General features: G+C 46.9%; 1 pseudogene; it reads left to right on the plus strand.

Annotated features, from left to right (window-relative positions):
- LOC140207859 (uncharacterized) overlaps positions 1 to 24,602 on the plus strand; it is a 126,860-nt pseudogene that overhangs the window by 100,324 nt on the left and 1,934 nt on the right.

Below are 24,602 nucleotides of genomic sequence, written 5' to 3' on the forward strand. Positions count from 1 at the left end.
TTCAGTTACTGTGGGGCCAGGCATCCATGCTGCTCAGCAATGGAGAGAGTCAAACTGAGCCAAGGAGCAAATCGGAGACGGCAGAAATGCCCCATTCTGATAGAGACAGGAAGAGCATCAAGGAATTGATGGTCATTCCAGATACCAGCACTGTGCCCAGTTAGAAGATGATTTCTCTCTCCAACTTGGGTTGAACCTCACTGTAACAGTGTGATGCCAGATCAAACCTTGAAAACTCAAGTAATCTCATCTGAAATGTTGTCCTAACCCAGTGATGGATTTTGTAAATCTTTTTACAGGTTAAAAACGAGATGGAATTTAGCTCCTAGGATCTCAAACACAGTTTTGCTGTCTCTGTCCAGATGTTTGAGAAGTGGAGCAAGGGATTCAATCGACCACCCTTCCAGCTCAGACTCTGGGGAGGGATTCACTTGGTCATCTGACTGACTGGCATGCCCGTCATTTTACACAGGGGAAAGGCCATTCACCTGCTCAGACAGTGGGAGTGGATTCAGTCGGTTATCTCAATTGAAGGTACATCAGCAAGTTCACACTGGACAAGGCCATTCATCTGATCTGTGTGTGAGAAGGGATTCAGTCGGTCATCCCACCTGTGGACAAACCAGGCAATTCACACTGGGCAGAGGCTGGTCATCTGCTGAATTTGTGGGGAAGGATTCACTCGGTCATCTGACCTAATGGCTCACCAGCGGGTTCACACTGGGGAGAAGCCGTTCACCTGCTCAGTCTGTGGGAAGAGTTTCACTAATTCATCCACCCTACAGGGACATCAGCGAGTTCACACTGGGGAGAAGCCATTCACCTGCTTAGTCTGTGGGAAGAGATTCACTCAGTCATCCAACCTACAGAGTCATCAGCGAGTTCACACTGGGGAGAAGCCGTTCACCTGCTCAGAATGTGGGAAGGGATTTACTCAGTCATCCAACCTTCAGAGTCATCAGCGAGTTCACACTGGGGAGAAGCCGTTTACCTGCTCAGAATGTGGGAAGGGATTCACTAAGTTATGCAGCCTACAGATTCATCAGCGAGTTCACACTGGGGAGAAGCCGTTCACCTGCTCGGTCTGTGGGAAGGGATTCACTAATTCATCTTCCCTACAGAGTCATGAGCGAGTTCACACTGGGGAGAAGCCATTCACCTGCTCAGAATGTGGGAAGAGATTCACTCAGTCATCCCACCTACAGAGTCATCAGCGAGTTCACACTGGGGAGAAGCCATTCACCTGCTTAGAATGTGGGAAAGGATTCACTCAGTCATCCAGACTGCTGGTACACCAGTCAGTTCACAGTGGGGAGTGGCCGTTCACCTGCTCAGACTGTGGGAAGGGATTCACTTGCTCATCTAAGCTAATGGCTCACCAGCGAGTTCACACTGGAGAGATGCTGTTCACCTGCTCAGTCTCTGAGAAGAGATTCACTGAGTCATCCAACCTAGTGGCACACCAGCAAGGTCACACTGGGGAGAAGCCGTTCACCTGCTCAGTCTGTGGGAAGAGATTCACTCAGTCGTCCCCCCTGCAGAGCCATGAGCGAGTTCACACTGGGGAGAGGCCGTTCACCTGCTCAATCTGTGGGAAGAGATTCACTCACCCATCCACCCTACAGAATCATCAGCGAGTTCACACTGGGGAGAAGCCATTCACCTGCATAGTCTGTGGAAAAAGATTCACCCAATCATCCACCCTACAGAAACATCAGCGAGTTCACACTGGGGAGAAGCCGTTCACCTGCTCAGTCTGTGGGAAGAGATTCACTCAGTCATCTAACCTACAGAGTCATCAGCGAGTTCACACCGGGGAGAAGCCGTTCACCAGCTCGGAATGTGGGAAAGGATTCGCTCAGTCATCCCACCTACTGGCACACCAGTCAGTTCACAATGGGGAGTGGCCATTGTTATGAATCCCCAGATTTCGTTTGCTGTGGACTGTCATTTTGAGAGAGAGAGGGAGATTAAGAATGGAAATCAGTCTGACTTGCATCTTGTTTGCATCGCTCACAGCTTGTTTAGTTTTAACCAAGAACACAGATACTCAGTCAGACGGAGATGAAGGAGGAAAAATGGAAGGTTCAAAACAAGGGAACTAGTGGCCAAGGGTCACTGTTTCGAACTTTCCTCTGCCCACAAAGGTGGGTTAATTATCAATTCAGCGAACATTCGATGTGTGGTTGTCACCTCATTTGATCCATAGGAGTGGATCGGATTTGGGGTATCCTGTGGAGACCACTTATGTGTTAACCCTTGCCTGGGTGTGGTGTGGAAATTCACTTGAAGGCGATATCCCTTGTGACAAGTCACTTTTGGTGATAATTTGTATGTGGATTTGGAACAACGACGGATGAAATCTACAGCGACTGTTCTCTCGTTTTACCACCATGGATGCTGTGGAATTCAACGTTATTGCCTTCTCTCGACATTTACCCTGGATTACAAATATCTCTCTCTCCTCAACTATTCTGTGGTTGAACTGAACTTTCATAGTTCACCATCTCAAGACTCCAAGCCTGGTTTCCCCTGAGCTCAATAGTTTGGGAGTTATATTTACCCACATATATACACATAACACTGTTAACTTTTGTTTATCTTGCTTAAGTTACTATATTGTTAGTAAGTACTAATAAAGATAGTGGACTTAACATCAAAAACAGACTCTAGGTGTAGTCTATTGCTGCTGACTCATTTCTAAAGTGTTACGGGGACAAAATTGGGGCCTGCATCCGATATAGGAAAAGATTTGGAGGCGTATTGATCAGTTATCGGTTTCATTGGAGAAATCCCTTTTGATTTATTTGTGTATGGAAAATCAGCAGCAATGGATGTTGATAGATGTCTGGAAGCACCAACCTCTAAGGCACTGAAGGATACCAGAAGGATTGAGTTGTTGAGTATTGCTAAGTGGTTAAAACTTGCTAAGGTGAAATTGACAATGAGGAGGTCACAGATGCAGAGGATAATAGCTGAACATTATGTATCTGAGGGTGTGTTTAAAGTGGAGGATTTGGAGGTGTTTCCTGAAAGTAAACCTAGTAAGCTTGGCCTCCTGTATAAGTTAGAAAAATTCAAGATGGAGGCTGTGGAAAGGCAGAGGCAGGTTGAGGCTAGAGAGGCAGGAAAACAGAGAGAAGAGGCAGAAAAACAGGGAGGAAGCAGAAAGACAGTGGCTGTTCAAGCTGGAAAAGATAGAGAGATTGCAGCAAAGGGGTCTAGCGTTAGACTCTGGTGATAAGTTTGAGGCCAGTCGGGAAGTTAAATTGGTACCTCCATTTGACGAGGCAGAGGTTGATAAATACTTTCAGCATTTTGAGAAGGTTGCTCAGGGTTCAAAATGGCCAAAAGAGGGTTGGCCTATTCTCTTACAAAGTGTAATTAAGGGGAAGGCTCAGCAAGCCTATTCTGCTTTGACAGTTGATGAAGCAGCTGATTATGAGATGGTCAAACAGGCTGTGCTCAAAGCTTACGAGTTGGTCCCAGAAGCATACAGGCAAAAGTTTAGAAGTTTGAGGAAATCTGTGAACCGGACTTATATGGAATTTGCTTATGAGAAGTTTGTGTGTTTTGACCGCTGGTGCACATATAAAAATGTAAATGATGATTTTAACAGCTTGAAAGAGTTGGTTTTAATTGAAGAATTCAAAATGTGCGTCCCTGATGACATAAAGATGTAATTAAATGAAAAGGATGCTGCCACTTTGCAGGAGTCTGCTAGATTAGCAGATAAGTTTGCTTTAACTCAAAAGGTTAAGTTCACCCAGAATAAGAGCTTCCAAAAGAGTAGCAGGGATAACCAGGGTAAACCAGAAATTAAAGCTGGGACTAGTGACGAGACTAAGGATGAAGGGAAGCAGTTGAAGGAGAAATATTCCGGTCTCTCTTGTTACTATTGTGAGAAAGCTGGTCATATGGTGGCTAATTGTTCTGTCCTGAAGAAGAAAAAGGAAAAGGAGGCAGTCCCACATGCCTGTGATCAGTATGTTGAAGCACCTATAAACCCACAGGGTTCTGAACATTCTGTTGAGGCTCAGTTAAGGACTGAGAGGTCTGACTGAGTTAAGAAGGGATTCGATCATTTTATGTCAAATGGGTTTGTATTAGTAATGGAAGGGTCAACCCCGCTACCAGTGAAAATTCTTCGAGATACTGGGGCTTCTCAGTCACTTATATTAGTTCGGTGATGAGACTGACACTGGTGAGGTAAATCTTATTAAAGGCATTGGGGGCAGCATTGTTTCTGTTCCATTGCACAAGGTAACTTTACAGTCAGGGTTGGTTTCGGGATCTGTTAGGATTGGATTATGCTCCAGTTTACCAGTGGAAGATGTTACTTTGCTGTTAGGGAATGACCTGGCAGATGGTAAAGTTGTTCCTGCAGTGCAGTTGACAACTAAGCCAACCACTGACGACCCACAGATGGATTTTAACATTTATCGCAATAACTCGAAGTATGGCTAAAAAGTCTGCCAATGCAGACAGTTCTGTGCAGCATGATTCTGATACCCATGATAGCCAAAATTGGGATTCGGGTTATGATGACTTGTCAGGGACCTTTCAGCCTTCATTGTTTCAACAGGATTCAGGTAGTAAGTCTGATGAGAAAGATTTATCCCTGTCTAGGAAGGAGTTTACAGAAGAACAGAACTGAGACCCTGAGATTGAAGCTTTATAAGAAACATCTTTCTCAGATGATGAGATTAAGAAAATGACAGTAGGGTATTATCTCAAGGATGGAGTGTTAATGAGGAAGTGGAGGCCACCTGCTATACCTGCGAGTGAGGAATGGGCAATTGTTCCTAAAGTTTATAGGACTGAAATTTTAACTTCGGCCCACAGTATGCCCGTAGGTGGCCATTTTGGCATGAATAAAACTCTAAACAGGATTATGAAAGAATTTTACTGGCCGAATTTGAGGAAGGATATTGTGACCTTTTGCAGAACCTGTCACAGTTGTCAAGTTGTGGGTAAACCTAATCAGGTCACCCTAGTGGCCCCACTCCGGCCTATACCTGCATTCGGTGAACCCTTTTTCAAATTTTATTAAAGCTAAATATTAAAGCAATATTAAAGCTAAAACTGTGGCAAAGGCTCCTAACAAGTTTTTTAACTTTATTTGGTTTGCCTAAAGAAATCCAGTCTGACCAAGGAAGTAATTTTACATCTGGATTATTCCAGCAGGTAGTTTATGAACTGGGAGCTAAACAAATTACATCGTCTACGTACCATCTGGAATCACAAGAGGCTTTAGAAAGATTTCATTCTACCCTCAAAACAATGATTAAGACGTACTGTGTTGAAAATGGACAAGACTGGGATGAAGGAATACAACAGGAATTCTGCAGATGCTGGAAATTCAAGTAACACACATCAACGTTGCTGGTGAACGCAGCAGGCCAGGCAGCATCTGAAGGAATACATTTGCTTTTGTTCACCGTAAAGGCTGATTTATACTTGTGCGTTCGGGATACGCCATATCCTACACTGTAGGCCCGATTTAATTTTTGCGTAGCCCTACGCCATAGCGAGCATGCGTAGTTGTGTCTGCATCGCTCTGCACTTCACCAGCAAAATGCAAGTTGGTGGTGGGGTTTCTCTGACACTGTTGAGCTTCTTCGTGAGAGACATGGACAAGGAAATGCATTTCAAATATTTTCAGATGTTGGCAGGTAGATTGGACGATTTGGTTCATTGTCTCCAAGCATTTATTTCGCATCAGTGTACAGACATGGCGGAGAAAAGCAACCAGAAATGTGTAGGAGGAAATGCGATGCTACCAAGCGGACCAATCACAGTGGTTGCGGTCTGCGTCACCGCGACGCGTGAGTTACTTTTTTGAGGAGATGCCTGTCACCCTACGGCGTAGGGTACAGCGAGGGTACGGCGTACACTTGATGCATTAGTATAAATCAGGCTTAAAAGAGTCGGTACAGGAGTCACTGGGCTTTTGTCCATTTGAACTTGTATTTGGTCATAGAGTGAGGGGACCTTTGACCTTGTTAAAGGAACAGTGGATTGATGGGGAGGTATATGTTAACTTGTTAGACTATGTTTTGAATTTCAAAAATAAACTACACCAAGCCTGTAGTCTAGCCAGACGAATCTTAAAGATTTCTCAAAACAAAATGAAGTGTTGGTTTGATAAGCGGACTAAAACAAAAGAAAATACTAGGTGGGGGATAATGTGCTTGCCTTATCTCCAATGTTGATGGATCCACTTCAAGCGAAATTCAATGGACCGTATGAAATAGTCTCGCAAATTAATGATGTGAATTATGTTATTAAAACACACGACCGACGTAAGCTAACACAGGTGGTACACATCAATATGATAAAGCCTTATTCTGACAAGCAGGCACCATCGGTGAGTGTTGTCAAACATATCAATCTGGCAACCCTGAGAATGAAACAATTGACTTGTCTGAGACTTTACACAAGCCAAACATGGTCCCAGTTAGGCTAATGAACACTGTTGTTCTCGAAAACATTGACAACAAGTTGGCTCATCTGCAGCCAAAGCAACAACAACAGCTGAAGGAATTAATTCTGAAGTTTAAAGATTTATTTCCCGATGTTCCCAAGCAAACCACGGTCGCAGTACATGACATAGATATTGGTCAAGCCAAACTGATTAAACAACACCCATATTGCATGAATGTAGAAAAGTGTAAATTGGCTGAGCAAGAAATTGAATATATGCTGAAAATGGTATTATTAGGCCTTCAACAGCAGATTGGAGCTCACCCTGCGTTATTGTGCCCAAACTTGATGGTAGTGTTAGATTTTGCACTGATTATAGGAAGGTAAATGCAGTAATAAAAACAGATGCCTATCCTATCCCTAGGGTGGATGATTGCATCAATAAGATTGGAAAAGGTAATTTCTTACAAAGATTGATCTGTTGAAAGGGTATTGGTGTGTTCCATTGACGGACTGAGGTAGAGAAATTTCTGCATTTTTGACACCTTCTGGGTTGTATGAATACAATGTTTCACCATTTGGAATGAAATATGCTCCAGGAACATTCCAGAGAATGATTGATTCTGTAATTCAAGGGTTAGGACACACAGATGCCTATATTGATGACTTAGTCACAGGGAGTGACATTTGGGAAGAGCATATCTCTGTAGTAGAAGAGCTGTTTGACAGGCTTTCCAGGGCCAACCTTACAGTTGACTTAGCTAAGAGTGAATTTGGCCATGCCACTGTGATCTGTCTTGGCTGTGTTGTAGGTCAAGGCAAGTTGGCTCCTGTGCAGGCAAAATTCAGGCCATTTCTGAAGTTCCTATTCTGACTGTGTGACGAAGGCCCGTCACTGATTACAGATGTCTCATGGCACACTCGGTAAAACACCCAAAGGGTCATCCACACACATTATTCCCCTCTGTTATTGTGGTGAGTGCACACGTCACAATAAATCAACAGTCACAATTTTACACTCATCCCCAGCAGTAATAGGTATGAAAAAAAGAAACACACTATGTCACAGTTTTATTATCTCAGGTGAATTTATTCATATTCATCTTTCCAATAAGTGTTTTGCCGAAGTGTCATGATAATCTGACGTCTCTCTCCTCCACAGTCACTGGGTCTGAAACAGAGCTGCTGCATAGAGCTGTCTTATATAGAGGCAGCAGCAACCTGCACAGGTGTGCCGATGGTGGAGGATACCATCTTTACCTGGGACAAGGGTTATGTTACCGAATTACTCATCTTGTGGTAAAGTTTTGGGGTTTATACAAGTTATTTAACTGGGAAATGGTGAATCCTATGATGAAGTCTATGTGTTTATTGTGAGAACTGGTGGTAGAGTTTCAGATTGTGTGAAATGGAAGATAATTGAGTTAATTAGCTTTTGGTTAGTCTAGGGGAATTGGCTTAGCAGTTATAAGCCTTGGGTCGTTTTTTTTTCTGTTTAGTCTGAGGGTGGCTGTTAATCAGACAGGTGACAATTGCAAGCTGTATATATTTTGTTTTTCCACTATTTTTGTAAATAAAAGCACCTCAATCTACTTTTGCGACTCAAACCATCTTGTTATTTTTCTTAGACAGTTGACCCACAGTTTTTGTGACAGACCGGTAAGAAGGCTCTTGGAAGGTTTCTGGGAATGGTTGGATATTATCGTAAGTTCTGGAAGAACTTTGCTGATATTGCTCTTCCTCTGACTAATCTCCTGAAGAAGGGTGAAAAGTTTGTTTGGACCGAGCCTTGTCAGGAAGCATTTGATCAATTGAAAGTTATTATTTGTGATTAGGCCAATCAATGGAGTGTCATCAGCAAATTTAATTAACAGATTGGAGCTGTGGGTGGCGACACAAGTCATGGGTGCACAGAGAGTAAAGGAGGGGGCCAAGGAGACAACCCTGTGGGGCGTGTGTGCTGAGGGTCAGAGAGACAGAGGTGAGGGAGCCCGCTCTTACCACCTGCCGGCCATCTGACAGGAAGTCCAGGATCCAGCTGCACAAGGCAGGGTGAAGGCCGAGGTCTCTGAGCTTCTTGTCAATATTTCACACCTTTGTATGGCTAAAGCTCTGCCCATGACTGCAAGGAACTGCAGAGAACTTTGGTCTCATCTGGAAACATCGTAGAAACAAGCCTCCCCTCTGTGGACTCTTCCTGCACTTCCCCCTGCCTCGGGAAAGCAAGCCGTGTACTCAAAGATGCCCACAACTTTGGACATTATTGCTGCAAACCCAATCCCCCATCGGGGAAGAGATACAAAAGCCTTAAAGTGCTTACCACCGGGCTCATGGACAGCTTCCTGCCTGCAGTTGTAAGCCAAATTAATGGTCTCCAGTCCAATAAAATGGACTCGACCTCACAATGTAACTCGACGTGACCCTGCCCCATATGTCTATCTGCACTGCACTTTCTTTGCAGCCATAATGCTTTGTTACAGTTATTGTTTTGTCGTATATCAGCTCAATGTACTGTTGTAATGTATCGATCTGTGTGGATGGTAGGTCAGGCAAGATTTTCACTGTAGCTCAGTACGTGATAAGAATAAACAAATTCCCCCTTTTAATTTTGTGGAAATATTAGATAGACTGAGCTTCTGCTTTGGAACCACAGAGGGAAACTTAACACAACTGAGGAACACAAATAAATAGAAAAGGCTTCAATCTCGCATTACGATCTGCGGTAACCGGGATCAGGTGACCGGTGGTGGGTCTCCCAGACCAATTATCAGAATCAGGTTTAATAGCACCGGCAGATGTCATGGAATTCATTGTCTCTGCGGCAGCAATAGAACCTAATTCATAACAATAGATTTTAACCATTGTGATTTAAAATAAGAATATACATATTAAATAGTTAAATTATATAAGTAGTACAAAACAAAAAATTTAAAAATGTAATACTGTAAACTATTTTAATTGTGTGGAACTATTTGACTGAATGGGTTGTTGCTTTGGAAATTCTGGAGTGAAGCTGAACTAAACTGTACTAAAGTATAACTAAACTTATGAAAAGCTCAGATAAATACAAAAGGCTAAGTTCTCACATAAATGGGTCATATAGCCAGAAACATTGGCTGCTCTTCAGCAGGTAAAAACAGTGGAATGAGGCCTAGTCCCAGGCCTCGGCCCAGTAGTTATGGTCTGAGGTCTGGGACTTGGTGAGAGAAAGCATTTGGCACAGACTAGAAGGGCCGAGATGGCCTGTTTCCATGCTGTAATTGTTATGTGGTTATATGGAAACATGCTGAAAATATTCCAGAATAAATCATTGTCCACCCACAACGAGAGGACGTGATAGATCCGGATCTCACTGCCTTTTCTGAACGGGCGAAAGATGAAGTTACACGTACACTCCAGCAGTGACCGGCAGATGCTGCAGATCTGCGGGAAAACGTGAACAGGAAACGGGATCATGTGCTGGTGGAGGGTCTCCCATCTGATCCGGTGACTCTGCTCCTCGCCCCTCACACGCTGCCCGACCCATCTGCCGCATTTCCCACATTATTCCATATTTACACCAGATACATTTTTACTTCTTCCCTCCATATCTTCCCTGTCCCTTTCCCTCCACCCCCAGGTCACAGAGTCACGGGCTCGATTCCCATCCTGGTCCAACACACAATTCAGACCCAAAACGGAAATGTGCAGGTTTCATTTAAATCCGTCCATGTTTGTAAACACTCATTTCTATTCACATTCCTCCAGCCTCACTGGACAGGAACACTGAAACATCAAGTGAGAAACAGTAGGAAGTGGCCATTCAGCCCCTCTAACCATCAACAAGATGACAGCTGCTCTCCCATCTCAGCCATATGTTTCTGCACGATCCTCATTTCCTCGATCCCTTCGGTCTCCACACATCTGCCGGCCTCTGTTTTATGTGAGGATGATCACCAAGTCTTCACCGGCCTCTGTGGTGGGGATTTACAGACATTCACCACCCTCGGTGTGGAGACATTTCCCCTCATCTCAGTCCCGGACAGTCCACCCCCTTTTTCAGAGACTGGGATCCCTGGTTCAGCCGGTAATGATGTTGTGCATTTCAATGTGTTCACCTCTCAGTCCTCGATTCTCTAAATGAAAGGGTTATCACATTTGATCTTTCTTCATATGATGACCCCACCACTCCAGGGATCAGTCTGGTGAATCTTCATTGCCCTCTCTATAACAAATACTCTCTAACCTCTTTGTTAATACTCTATGGAATTAATTTCCATCTTCTGCAGCCCCGTGTTGCCCCAACCACTCACCTCCCACCCCCGTCACTATTTCCACCTTCCCACCTCCCCCTCACCTGGATCCACCTCTCACTCCCCAGCTCTTGCCCCATCCCCACCCCTCACCTCTTTTCTCGGACTATTTCCCGTCCACTCTCAGTCCAGAGGGAGGGTCTCGGCCCGAAATGTTGACGGTCCATTTCCCTCCACAGATGCTGCCCGACCCACTGAGCTCCTCCGGCAGTTTGTTCTTTGGTCTGTGTGACCCGTGTTAGTGTGGGGAGCGGGATTTTACACCATATTCCCGGTACAGTCTCAACAAAACACAAATAATTGTCACTTTGCCCGGACCATTGGCCCCGCTTGCAGGGCAACAGTCTGCCGGTGTTTGCCCCCCAATGTGGTGAATCGCCACCACCGTGGGCTCAGACATTTCCACAGATGAGCCCCTCCTGTCCCCACCGGGACAAACATCCTGTCCGCCCCCTCTCTCACCGTCTTCATCCTCTCCCTCCCCGGGGAACCGGCATCAAACCGACGGGCCGAGCGGTCTCCTCCTACCTCTCAGCGACACATCAGACTCCGGCCGCAGGAGACGCTTCACAAACGCCCCAACTTCCCTCGGAGGGAAATGGAAATAAATCAGAAAGCGGACATTTACTTTGACGGTTGTCCCGCCGTGACGGAAAGTCCGGGAGACGGTGTCAGCAGGGGTAACGCCCTCTCGGGTCGTCCGCCTTCGCTATTGGCTGGAAGCAGTGATTGACACTGCTTCGTACCAATGGAAATAGCGCAGCGCGTGACTCCTCTGTTGATAGTGGTGGGGGAGGGGCTGGTCACGTGATTAGTAGCCCAGCCGTTAAACCGACCAAGCTCGAGCTCACCAGCGCGCCGGGCACAAAAGGCCCCGGATGATCGGTTGAGGTGAGAACGGATCTCCGGGTTGGGGGTCTCACCGGGCGGCGTTTCCAACACCGACTTCGGGTAGTTGCTGTGACTCCGGACTCCGTGACCCGCAATCCCGGGACAGTCCTGCTCTCTTCCCTCTCTCTCAGCCCCACCATCCGTACACGGGCCCCGGGGAGCTTCCGGCTGATGAGGGAATGGGAACCGATGGGTCTCTCAGACAGAGCTGAGCTCCAGCTGTCTAAATGCAAGGATCGGGAACTCGGAGAAAGGGCACAAAATCTTTTACATCAGCTGTTGTGAAAATCACCTTTGTTCTGCCTCCAGTCACAAACAAGAGAAAATCTGCAGATGCTGGAAATCCGAGCAACACACACAAATTGCTGGAGGAACTCAGCATTAGTACTCTTTTCCATAGATGCTGCCTGGCCTGCTGAGTTCCCCCAGCATTTTGTGTCTGTTGCTGGTTCTACCTCCTCTTGTTCTGGACTTTTCTACCCGTGAGAACATGTTTTGTCCCACTCTCTCTGGGTACATAATGATATCAAACACCTTTGCCCTGGGCAACAAGTAGCTTTCACATCACAAATGTGCCAGACTCCAATGAGACAGACTACTGCCCTTCCCTTCATATTCATTGGCATTGCCATCACTGAGTTCACCACCGTCAGTCACCTGGGGGAGGGTTCAGGGGAAATATTTATGTACAGTACAGAAACTGGTGTTACCTGTGTATATTGTGGTGATGCAAAAGTTGCTGGAGAATTTGAAAGTGGGAAGAAGTGGAGTGATAGTTTGAAATCTGACTTTTTAAAGCGTCATTTAGCAAGCAAATCAGATATGGACAATGTGCAAAAGCTCTGGCGAGAAAATCCTTCATTACCCGTTACAGGCCTGCTACATAGGTTGTGTGAGAGTGCAGATGAACTCCATCAAACCCAGAGGAGATCAAAGTTCTTACTGACAGTGATTTGCTAGCGGTTAAAATGAATACCTCTCTATATAAAATTCACTGTGCACATGTTGTCACTGGTTAAAAGAATGAACAGTACAAGATTTACTTTACTTTGTACTTTATTGTCGCCAAACAATTGGTAGTAGAATGTATAATCATCACAGCGAAATTTGATTCTCCGCTTCATACTCCCTGGATTACAAATATTAAATATTATAAATATTAAAATTAGTTAAAATTAGTAAATATTAAAAATTTAAATTATAAATCATAAATAGAAGATAGAAGAATGGGAAGTAAGGTAGTGCAAAAAAACCGAGAGGCAGGTCCTTGCTCCAGATATTTGGAGAGTACAGCCCAGATCCGGGTCAGGATCCATTCAGCAGTCTTATCACAGTTGGAAAGAAGCTGTTCCCAAATCTGGCTGTACGAGTCTTCAAGCTCCTGAACCTTCTCCTGGAGGGAAGAGGGATGAAAAGTCTGTTGGCTGGGTGGGTTGCGTCCTTGATTATCCTGGCAGCACTGCTCTGACAGCGTACGGTGTAAACTGAGTCCACGGACAGAAGATTGGTTTGTGTGATGCGCTGCGCCGTGTTCACGATCTTCTGCAGCTTCTTTCGGTCTAGGACAGGACAACTTCCATACCAGGTTGTGATGCACCCTAGAAGAATGCTTTCTACAGTGCATCTATAAAAATTAGTGAGGGTTTTAGAGGACAGGCCAAATTTCTTTAGTTTTCTCAGGAAGTAAAGGTGCTGGTGGGCCTTCTTGGCAGTGAACTCTGCCTGGTTGGACCAGGTCAGGTCATTTGTGATATTTACCCCGAGGAACTTAAAGCTCTATGTGCATACCGGTCATTACAAATTAGAGGGGACATTGGTGGCGGAACCTCCACTGTCCCCTATGCCCTCACCTACAAGATGTGCGTCCAGCTGCAGCTTGTAACCCTGCACTTTATGGAGTTGGAACTTGAAATGGATCAATTCCAGATCATCCAGGCAGTGATGCAGCCAGTCAGGATGCTCTCAGTTGTGTTCCAGTAGAAAGTTCTTAGGATTTGGGACTCAATCCCAAGCTTCTTCAGCCGTCTGAGGTGAGCAAGGTACTGTTGTGCTTTTTTCACAACACAGCCGGTAGGTACAGACCATGTGAGGTCCTCGCTGATGTTTATGCCAAGGATCTTAAAGCAGTTCACTGTCTCAACCCCAGATCCATTGATGTCAATCGGGATTAGCCTGTCTCCATTCCTCCTGTCGTTCACAATCAGCTCCTTTGTTTTTTTTAGATTAGATTGGATTCAACTTTATTGTCACTGTGCCAAGTACAGATACAAAGCCAATGAAATGTGGTTAGCATCTGACCAGAAATGCAAAGAATCGTGTTATTTACAAAATAACTGAATAAAAAAGTGCTACAGCACACAAATATAAAAGTACTGAGACAGTACAGTATGGGTGCAATACTGCTTAGCGCTGTGACGAGAGGTTCAGCAGGGTCACAGCCTCAGGGAAGAAGCTCTTCCTGTGCCTGTTGGTGTGGGAGCGGAGGCTCCTTTAGCACCTCCTTGATGGGAAGAGAGTTAAAAAGTCCATGCTTAGGGTGAGATGTATCCTTGATAATTCTTTTCGCTCTACCCAGGCAGCGTTTATGGTAGATGTTCTCAATGGTGGACAATGGGCTGTCGATAATCCGCTGGGTAGTTTTCACCACACACTGGAGTGCTTTGCGCTCTGATACAGGACAATTGCCATACCACACTGAGATGTAGTTGGTGAGTATGCTCTCAATGGTACAGCAGTAAAAGTCTGTCATATCCTGGGACAGAGGTGAGCTTTCTTGTTGTTCCGCAGGAAGTAAAGGTGCTGTTGTGCCTTCTTGATCAGGTTGGAGGAGTTCAGGGACCAGATGAGATCCTCGGAAAAGTGGACACCAAGGAATTTGAAGCTTGATACACGCTCCACTACAGTTCCGTTGATGTAGATGGGGACGTGAGTGTGGGTCCTGGCATGCCTGAAGTCCACAATGATCTCCTTGGTCTTCTGGGTGTTAAGGGCCAGATTGTTGTTGGCACACTACACAGCCAGGTGCTGGACCTCGTCCCTGTAGGCTGTCTCATCATCCCCTCTGATCTGGCCAACCACCATGGTGTCATCTGCGAACTTGATTATGGAGTTAGAACCATGTACAGGAATGCAGTCATAGGTGAAAAGGGAGTACAGAAGAGTGTTCAGCACACAGCCTTGAGGCACGTCGGTGTTCAGGGTGAGAGTGGAGGAGGAGAGGTTGTCTAACTTAACTGATTGGGGTCTGTTTGTCAGAAAGTCCAAGGTCCAATTGCAGAGGGATGAGCTGATACCAAGCTGGCGAAGTTTGGTGATCAGCTTGAAGGGGCTTACAGAATTGAATGCCGAACTAAAGTCAATGAACATCATTCTGACGTAAGAGTTGGGGCTGTCCAGGTGGGTCAGGGCAGAGTGAAGTGCCGTGGAGATGGCGTCCTCTGTTGACCTGTTGGTGCGATTGGCAAATTGATGGGGGTCCAGGGTAGTGGGCAGACAGGATTTCAGATGTGACAGAACCAGTCTTTCAAAGCACTTTGCAATGATGGGGGTGAGTGCAACTGGGCGGAAATCATTCAGGCTCGTGGCAGTGGAATGCTTCGGCACTGGCACGATGGTGGCGATCTTGAAGCTTGTGGGGACAACACCCCGGGCCAGGGACAGATTAAAAATGTCCGTGAAGACCCCGGTCAACTGCCCTGCACAGACTCTCACCACACGGCCAGGTATTGCATCCGGACCAGCTGCCTTCCGTACATTCACCCTGCTCAGGGTGGCACAAACATCGGAGGTGGAAAGTGAGAGAGACAGTTCACCAGGTGGGAGATCCGCTTTGAGGGTGACCTCCTTGTTCCCTCGATGAATGGGAGCGTAGAAGTAATTGAGCTCATCAGGGAGGGTAGCAGAGCTGGAAGGGGGCACAGTACTAGGAGGTTTGAAGTCTGTAATGACCTGTATGCCATGTACATGGACCGGGGGTCTGAGGAGTTGAAATGCTCCTCGATTCTCTGTTTGTATATGTGTTTAGCCTGAGAGATTCCCCTCCTCAGGTTGGCCCTGGCTGAGCTGTGAACCTCCCAGTCTCCAGACCTGAAGGCTGAATCTCGGGCTTTGAGCAGGAGGTGAACCTCTCTGTTCATCCATGGTTTCTGATTGGGGAAAACTCTTATTTGTTTTAGTAATGTCTCTCTATCTACACACTTGTTGATGTGCTCAAGGACAGAGTTGGTTTATAAATCAATGTTAGTCTGAGAGTCTGTGGTGGTATGGGCAGCAAACGTGCTCCACTCTGTGTGCTGGAATTGGTGCTGAAGAGCAGAGTCAGCCCCCTCCAGCCAGATCTTAATAGTCTTCATTGTGGGTTTCACACGTTTAGTGACCGGGCTATACCTGGGAAGCAGAAACAATGAAAGATGGTCGGACTGTCCCAGATGGGGGAGGGTAGTTAGTTTGAGTGTCAGCCACATTTGTGTACACATGATCTAAGGTTTTATTACACCTGGTGGTGCGTAATACATTTTGGTAAAATCTTGGAAGCACGGTACACAGGTTACAATGATTAAAGTCTCCAGCGACAGTCAAAGCTCCGTCTGGATGCAATGTCTGCAGCTTGCTAATAGCAGCACTGAGGTCTTTCATGGCTACTTTAGCATTAGCATCCAGTGGAACATAAACTGCGACAGCAATGATGCATGTTTTGTGACAATGAGGGAGAGGTTGTTTTCTTTACACCAGTCGGATGTTGTTCAGACCTCAGGTACAGTCAGCAATCAAATGGTTGAGCATGGAGCGATGAATGTGCTGAGCTGTGTATATCACAATGCAAGAATTGTAGGAAAACCAGATGAGCTCAGGACAGGGAATTCTGATATTGTAGCCATTATTGGGGACTTGGTTGCACCCAACAATCCGAGGGATTTAGAGGAACAAATTTGTAGAGAGATCGCAGACCATGCCAAGAAACAAAAGTTGATTCAGTAAGTGATTTTAACTTTCAATGTATTGACTGGGACTCCCATACTGTAAGAGGACTAGATGGGGTAGAGTTTGTCAAATGTGCCCTTAATCAGTACATAGAATTCCTGATGTAAAAGTGTGCAATAGGTTGATGATCCAGGGCTGGTGACCGAAATTAGTGACCATAATGCCATGAGATTCAAAGTAAATATGGAAAAAAGAGAGGTCTGGACCATGGGTTGAGATTCTAAATTGGAGAAAGGTCAGAAAGGATCTGACAAGTGTGGTTTGGGACAGGCTGTTTTCTGGCAAAGGAGTACTTGGTAAGTGGGGGGCCTTCAGAAGTGAAATTTTGAAGGTGTAGAGTTTGTATGTGCCTGCATAATAAAAGTTGAAAGTTAACTGGTGCAGGGAACCTTGGTTTTCAAGAGATATTGAGGCCCCGGATATTTTGTTCCTCTAAATGTCTCAGACTGTTGGGCACTACAAAGACTCACTAATGACTACAATATCATAATTCCACGCCCTGAGCTCTGACTTTTTTTTTTAGTCATCTTCTGTTGGTTTCTAAAAGCTTCCCAATCGTTTTCACTCTTTTGTTTACCCTCTCTTTGGCTTTTATGTTGGCTTTGGCTTCTCATTTCAACCACGGTTGTGTCTTCCTGCCTTTCCAATGTTTCCACATCTTTCGGATGTATCGATCACTGAGCTCCCAAATTGCTCCCAGAAACTCCAGCCATCGCTGCTCCGTTGTCACTCCCAACTTTTCCCTTCCAAACAAGTTTGGCCAGCTTCTGTGTCATAGAAACATGGAGAAGTTCAGTATAGAAACAGGCTATTTAGCCCATCTGGTCAATGCTGAAAAAACATTTAAGCTGTCTAATGCAAGGGTCCCCAACCTTTTTTGCACTGCGGACCGGTTTAATATTGACAATATTCTTGTGGAGCGGCCGACCCGGTGGGGGGGGGGCGGTGGTGGGTAGGGTTGCCAACGGACAAGAGTAGCAGTCAAATACGTTGCGTTTACCCAGAGAAAGACTACAATGACCATGAACCCTTGCGCGGGCACCAGTGCGCATGCGCGTTGTGGCCTGCCGATTTTTCCTGCAAATCCTTTTTGGTGATTCTGTTCAGAGTGGCAGGAGTGGGGGGGGGGGGGCGGTGTTAATCACGACTGGAATATAGGTGATAAATGGTTAATACACCCAATTTCATTTCTAAAAGGGTTTATCTAACGAATTTAATATTAAACACACAGCACATATTTTCCTCGCATGAATATAGTGATAAGTCAATTATCAGAGGAGCTTGAAGTTAGTGATGAATGAACTTCCAGTAGAAGTGGCAGAAGCAGGTTCGATATTATCATTTAAAGAAAAATTGGATAGGTATATGGACAGGAAAGGAATGGAGGGTTATGGGCTGAGTGCAGGTCAGCGGGACTAGGTGAGAGTAGTGTTCAGCACGGACTAGTAGGGCAGAGATGGCCTGTTTCCATGCTGTAATTGTTATATGGTTATATAAGTAAGTCAATAGCATCATGACATTTTAAGTAACATTTGGATTTTAAACACACAGCACATATTTTCCCCGTATGAATATATAAGATCATTGGAACACACCAATATCGCTGAATCAGTGGGAGCCCTGGGCTTGTTTCCCTCCAGCACCACGGTCCTATCGAGGGATGATGGGAGACAGCGATACTCGAAGTGAGTTCCTGTCCAGTCTATTCCGCAATTTAGTTTTCGTTGCATTCATTGCAGAAAACTCCGCTTCGCAGAGATATGTTGGAAATGGAAGCAACGTTTTCAGTGCTTTCGTGGCTATCTCAGGATATTTAGCCTTGACTTTGATCCAGAATGCCGACAGAGATGTTATTTCAAACATACTTTTCAGCCCGCCGTCATTTGCAAGCTCGAGGAGTTGATCTCCTTCCCGCGCTGACACAGATGACGCGCGGGTCATGACCTCACATGCGTAATGGCTGATCAGTGGCCGTGACAGGGAATGAGAAAAGGTGCAGCTGACTCATATCACCAAATCATATTGTTTCCTTGTGGCCCGGGAGCACATGCTTTGCGACCCGGTGGTTGGGGACCGCTGGTCTAATGCAACTACCTGCACCGAGACCATCGCCCTCCATACCCCTATCATCCAGGTTCCCATCCAAACTTCTTTGAAATGGTGAAACCAAGTTCATATTCACCACTTGTGCTGACATCTCAATCCACACTCTCACGACCACTGCAGGAAAGAGCTTTTCCAAATATTCCCATTAAATTTTCACCTTCTCCACTTAACCATGACCTCTGGCCATCCCACGCAACCTCAGTGGAAAAAGCTGCTCGCATTTACCCTATCTATACCCTCATAATTTTGTATATTTCTAACAAATCCTCAAGGCAATGTATAATTTCCTTGTTTATGTTTGCAGCCTTTTTTAGGTGTATAAGATGATGAGGGCATTGATCGTGTGGAGAGCCAGAGGTTTTTTTCCCAGGGCTGAAATGGCTAACAACAGGGGACATAGTTTTAAGGAGCTTGGAAATAGATACTGAGGGGATGTCAGGGGTAAGTTTTTCACACGGAGTGGTGGATGCATGGAATGCACTGCTGGCTATTTGTGTGTGAGTGTTTCAGTTACTGTGGGGCCAGGAACCTATGCAGCTCAGTGGGAACAGGGAATAATACCAATGGAGAGAGTCAAACTGAGCCAGGTCACAGATTGGAGATGGTAGAAATGCCCCATTCTTATAAAAAAAGGAAGAGCATCAGAGAATTTGATGGTCATTCCAGATACCAGCACTGTGCCCAGTTAGAAGGTGATTTCTCTCTCCAACTTGGGTTGAACCTCACTGTAACGGTGTGATGCCAGATCACACCTTGGCAACTCAAGTGATCTCATCTGAAATGTTGTCCTTCACTCATTGATCGATTTTGTAAATCTTTTTACAGATTAAAAATGACAAGGAATTTGTCTACGGGAATCTCGAACACAACACGCCAGTTTTGCTGTCTTTGTCCAGATATTTAAGAAGTGGAGCAATGATTCACTCGATCATCCTTCCTGCTCAGACTGTGGGGAGAGATTCATTTGATCATCTGACCGACTGACGCGCCCATCATCTTACACAGGGGAGAGGCCATTCACCTGCTCAGACAGTGGGAATGGATTCACTCCATCATCTTAACTGAAGGTACATCAGCAAGTTTACACTGAGACAAGCCCATTCACCTGTTCTATGTGTGAGACGGGATTCAGTCGGTCATCCCACCTGTGGATACACCAGTCTGTTCACACTGAGCAGAGGCTGGTCATCTGCTGAATTTGTGGGGAAGGATTCACGCGGTTATTCGACCTAATGGCTCACCAGCGAGTTCACACCAGGGAGCAGCCGTTCACCTGCTCAGACTGCGGGAAGGGATTCACTCAGTCATCTAACCTGAAGGTACATCAGAGAGTTCACACTGGGGAGAGGCCATTCACCTGCTCGGACTGTGGGAAGGGATTCACTCGATCATCCCAACTGAAGGTACATCAGCGAATTCACACTGGGGAGAGGCCATTCACCTGCTCAGACTGTGGGAAGGGATTCACACAGTTAGCTAACCTACAAGCACATCAGCGAGTTCACACTGGGGAGAGGCCGTTCACCTGCTCAGACTGTGGGAAGGGATTTGCTCGATCATCTGATCTACAGATACATCAGCGAGTTCACACTGGGGAGAGGCCGTTCACCTGCTCAGACTGTGGGAAGGGATTCACTTCGTCATCTCAACTGAAGGAACATCAGAGAGTTCACACTGGGGAGAGGCCGTTCACCTGCTCAGACTGTGGGAACGGATTCACTTCGTCATCTCAACTGACGGTGCATCAGCGACTTCACACTGGCGAGAGGCCGTTCACCTGCTCAGACTGTGGGAAGGGATTCACTCGATCACCTGATCTGCAGATACATCAGCGAGTTCACACTGGGGAGAGGCCGTTCACCTGCTCAGTCTGTAGGAAGGGATTTACTCAGTCATCTCATCTGCAGATACATCAGCGAGTTCACACAGGGCAGAGGCCGTTCACCTGCTCAGACTGTGGGAAGGGATTCACACAGTCAGCTCACCTACAAGAACACCAGTCAGTTCACACTGGGGAGTGGCCATTCACCTGCTCAGTCTGTGGGAAGGGATTCACTTCCTCATCTAAACTGAAGGTACATCAGCGAATTCACACTGGGGAGAGGCCATTCACCTGCTCAGTCTGTGGGAAGGGATTCAATTTATCATCTCATCTGAAGGTACATCAGCGAGTTCACACTGGAGAGAGGCCGTTCACCTGCACAGACTGTGGGAAGGGATTCACTCAGTCATCTGACCTACTGAAACACCAGCGATTTCACACTGGGGAGAGGCCATTCACCTGCTCAGACTGTGGGAAGGGATTCACTCGATCATCTGATCTACAGAGACACCAGCAAGTTCACACTGGGGAGAGGCCGTTCACCTGCTCAGACTGTGGGAAGGGATTCACTCAGTCATCCCAACTGAAGGTGCATCGGAGAGTTCACACTGGGGAGAGGCCGTTCACCTGCTCAGACTGTGGGAAGGGATTCACTCAGGCATCTCACCTACTGAGACACCAGTCAGTTCACACTGCGTAGCGGCCATTCGCCTGCTCAGTCTGTGGGAAGGGATTCACTTGATCACCTGATCTGCAGATACATCAGTGAGTTCACACTGGGGAGAGGACATTTGCCTGCTCAGTCTGTGGGAAGGGACTCACACAGTTAGCTAGCCTACAAGCACACCAGTCAGTTCACACTGGGGAGAGGCCGTTCACCTGCTCGGTCTGAGAAGGAAGTCACTCAGTTGTCCAACCTACAGAGACACCCGCAAGTTCATATAACCATATAACAATTACAGCACGGAAATAGGCCATCTTGGCCCTTCTAGTCCATGCTGAACGCTTACTCTCACTTAGTCACATCTACCTGTCTCTACCCTCCATTCCTTTCCTGTCCATATACCGATCGAATTTTTTTTAAATGACAAAATCGAACCCGCCTCTACCACTTCTACTGGAAGCTCGTTCCACACAGCTACCACTCTCCGAGTAAAGAAGTTCCCCCTCGTGTTACCCCTGAACTTTTGCCCCTTAACTCTCAACTAATGTCCAGTTGTTTGAATCTCCCCTACTCTCAAAGGAAAAAGCCTATCCACGTCAAGTCTATCTATCCCCTTCATAATTTTAAATACCTCTATCAAGTCCCCCCTCAACCTTCTACGCTCCAAAGAATAAAGATCTAACTTGTTCAACCTTTCTCTGTAACTCAGGTGCTGAAACCCAGGTAACATTCTAGTAAATCTCCTCTGTACTCTCTCTATTTTGTTGACATCTTTCCTGTAACTCAGTGACCAGAACTGTACACAATACTCCAAATTTGGCCTTACCAATGCCTTGTACAATTTTAACATTACATCCCAACTCCTATACTCAATGCTCTGATTTATAAAGGTCAGCAAACCAAAAGCTTTCTTCACCACCCTATCCACATGAGATTCCACCTTCAGAGAACTAAGCACCATCATTCCTAAACATGAGGAATTCTGCAGATGCTGGAAATTCAAGCAACACACATCAAAGTTGCTGGTGAACGCAGCAGGCCAGGCAGCATCTCTAGGAAGAAGTACAGTCGACGTTTCATGGGTATGGTGGATTTCTACCACTGTTTCCTCCCCTCAGCAGCCCGAATCATGCGCCCCCTGTTCACCCTGATGTCGGGTAAGGGCAAGGACATTACCTGGGATAAAGAGGCCGCAGCCGCTTTTGTTAAAACCAAAGAACCCTTAGCAAACGCCGCGATGCTAGTGCACCCCAGAATGGGCGTTTCTACTTCCTTCATGGTGGACGCATCCAACACAGCAGTTGGTGGAGTGCTGGAACAACTCATCGAGAGTCGCTGGCAACCCCTGGCATTCTTCAGCAAACACCTACGACCACCCGAACTCAAATACAGTGCTTTCAACCGGGAGCTATTGGCACTATACCTGGCAATCCGGCATTTCAGATATTTCTTAGAAGGTAGGCCCTTCACTGCGTTCACAGGCCACAAACCGCTTACCTTTGCGTTCACTAAGGTGTCCGACCCCTGGTCTTCCCACCAGCAGCAACATCTGTCCTACATCTCCGAATATACGACGGACATCCGGCATGTCCGGGAAAGGACAACGTCATGGCGGACGCACTATCCAGACCTACCATACAGGCCCTGTCCCAGGGGGTGGACTATGCAGCGCTGGCAGAGGCACAGCAGGCAGACGCTGAGATCCCCAGTTACAGGACTGCAGTCTCCGGTTTACAGCTCCAAGACCTCCCCGTAGGCCCAGGTGAGAGGACCCTACTGTGTTACGTAGCTACCGGCCAACCCCGCCCCATCGTCCCAGCAGCCTGGCGCCGGCAGGTTTCCGAATCCATTCACAACTTAGCGCACCCCTCCATCAGGACAACCGTCCGGCTGGTCGCCAACAGGTTCGTGTGGCATGGACTGTGTAAACAGGCCAGTGAATGGGCCAAAATGTGCATGCAGTGCCAAACGGCCAAGGTGCAGCGGCACACCAAGGCTCCGCTGCAGCGGTTCGAACCCACCCACCAGAGGTTCGACCACATCCATGTGGATATCGTGGGGCCCCTGCCAGTGTCACGAGGAGCGCAGTACCTCCTAACTATGATAGACTGGTTCACGAGATGGCCAGAGGCAGTCCCGCCCACCGACACCACCTCCAAATCCTGCGCCCGAGCACTGATCGCAACCTGGGTACCAGCCCACATTACCTCCGACAGGGGAGCCCAGTTCACCTCCTGCCTGTGGTCAACTATGGCCAACCTTTTAGGATCGCAGCTACACCACACAAATACCTTCCACTGTCACCTGAAGTCGGCTCTCATGGCCGTCCTGGAGGGGCCTAACTGGGTGGATGAACTTCCCTGGGTCCTGCTCGGAATTCGCTCGGCGCCCAAGGAGGATCTGCACACCTCGTCGGCCAAGTTGGTGTACGGCGCACCCCTGGTCGTCCCAGGAGAGTTCATACCAGCCCCAAGGGGGCAAGAGGAAGAACCCACAGCAGTCCTGGTCTGACTACGGGAGCGTCTCAGTAACCTGGCCCCCATCCCCACTTCACAGCACGGACGGAGCCCGTCCTGCGTACCTAAAGACCTGCAGAACTGTAAGTTTCTTTTTGTACGATGGGGCGGACACTGGGCACCGCTACAGCGGCCCTACGAGGGGCCGTTTAAGGTGATCAGGAACAACGGGTCCACGTTCGTGCTGGACATTGGGGGGAGAGAGGAGGTTTTCACGGTGGACCGACTCAAACCGGCCCATGTGGACTTGGCGCAGCTGGTCCAGGCTCAGGCACCGCGGCGCAGGGGCAGACCTCCCAAACAGAGGCCGATCCAGACTGTGGACATTGGGGGAGGTATCGCCGGTTCTGGGGGCGGGGGGTGGTTACGTGGTGACCCACTTTCTAGCACACACGAACCGGCGCGCGCTGGCAGAGAGGCCGGCCCCAAAAAGGGCGCCAGGCCATCTTCAGCAGCAGGGGGGAAATCCCGTGCGCGGAAAGGGTCTGTGATTATGCATTCCCCACAGCAGTCCCACCCAGGGAGGGCGGGAACAGGAAGGCTTTAAAGCAGGCCGCGAAGTTTGAATAAATCTCTTTTATCACAACTCTAACTCACCGACTACGTGTGGTTATTTTTAGCGCTGTGTGTAGCACACAGCTACAATATAATATTTTCAAGTCTGCGAGCCAATACTTTGGATAAAATTTTAGTATCGAAATTGAGTAAAGAGATTGGTCTATACAAAGAACATACAGTAAGATTCTTATTCTTTTTGAGAATGAGCGAAATGGAAGCTTCGTAAGAAGACTGCGGTAGTCTCCCTGCCTTAAAGGAATCTGTAAGGGTAGAACATAAGTGTGGTATAAGCAAGGAGGAAAAAGCCTTATAAAACTCTCCAGAGAATCCAGCGGATCCTGGGGATT

This window comes from Mobula birostris, chromosome 13, assembly GCF_030028105.1.
Source record: "Mobula birostris isolate sMobBir1 chromosome 13, sMobBir1.hap1, whole genome shotgun sequence".
Taxonomy (NCBI): Eukaryota; Metazoa; Chordata; class Chondrichthyes; order Myliobatiformes; family Myliobatidae; genus Mobula; species Mobula birostris.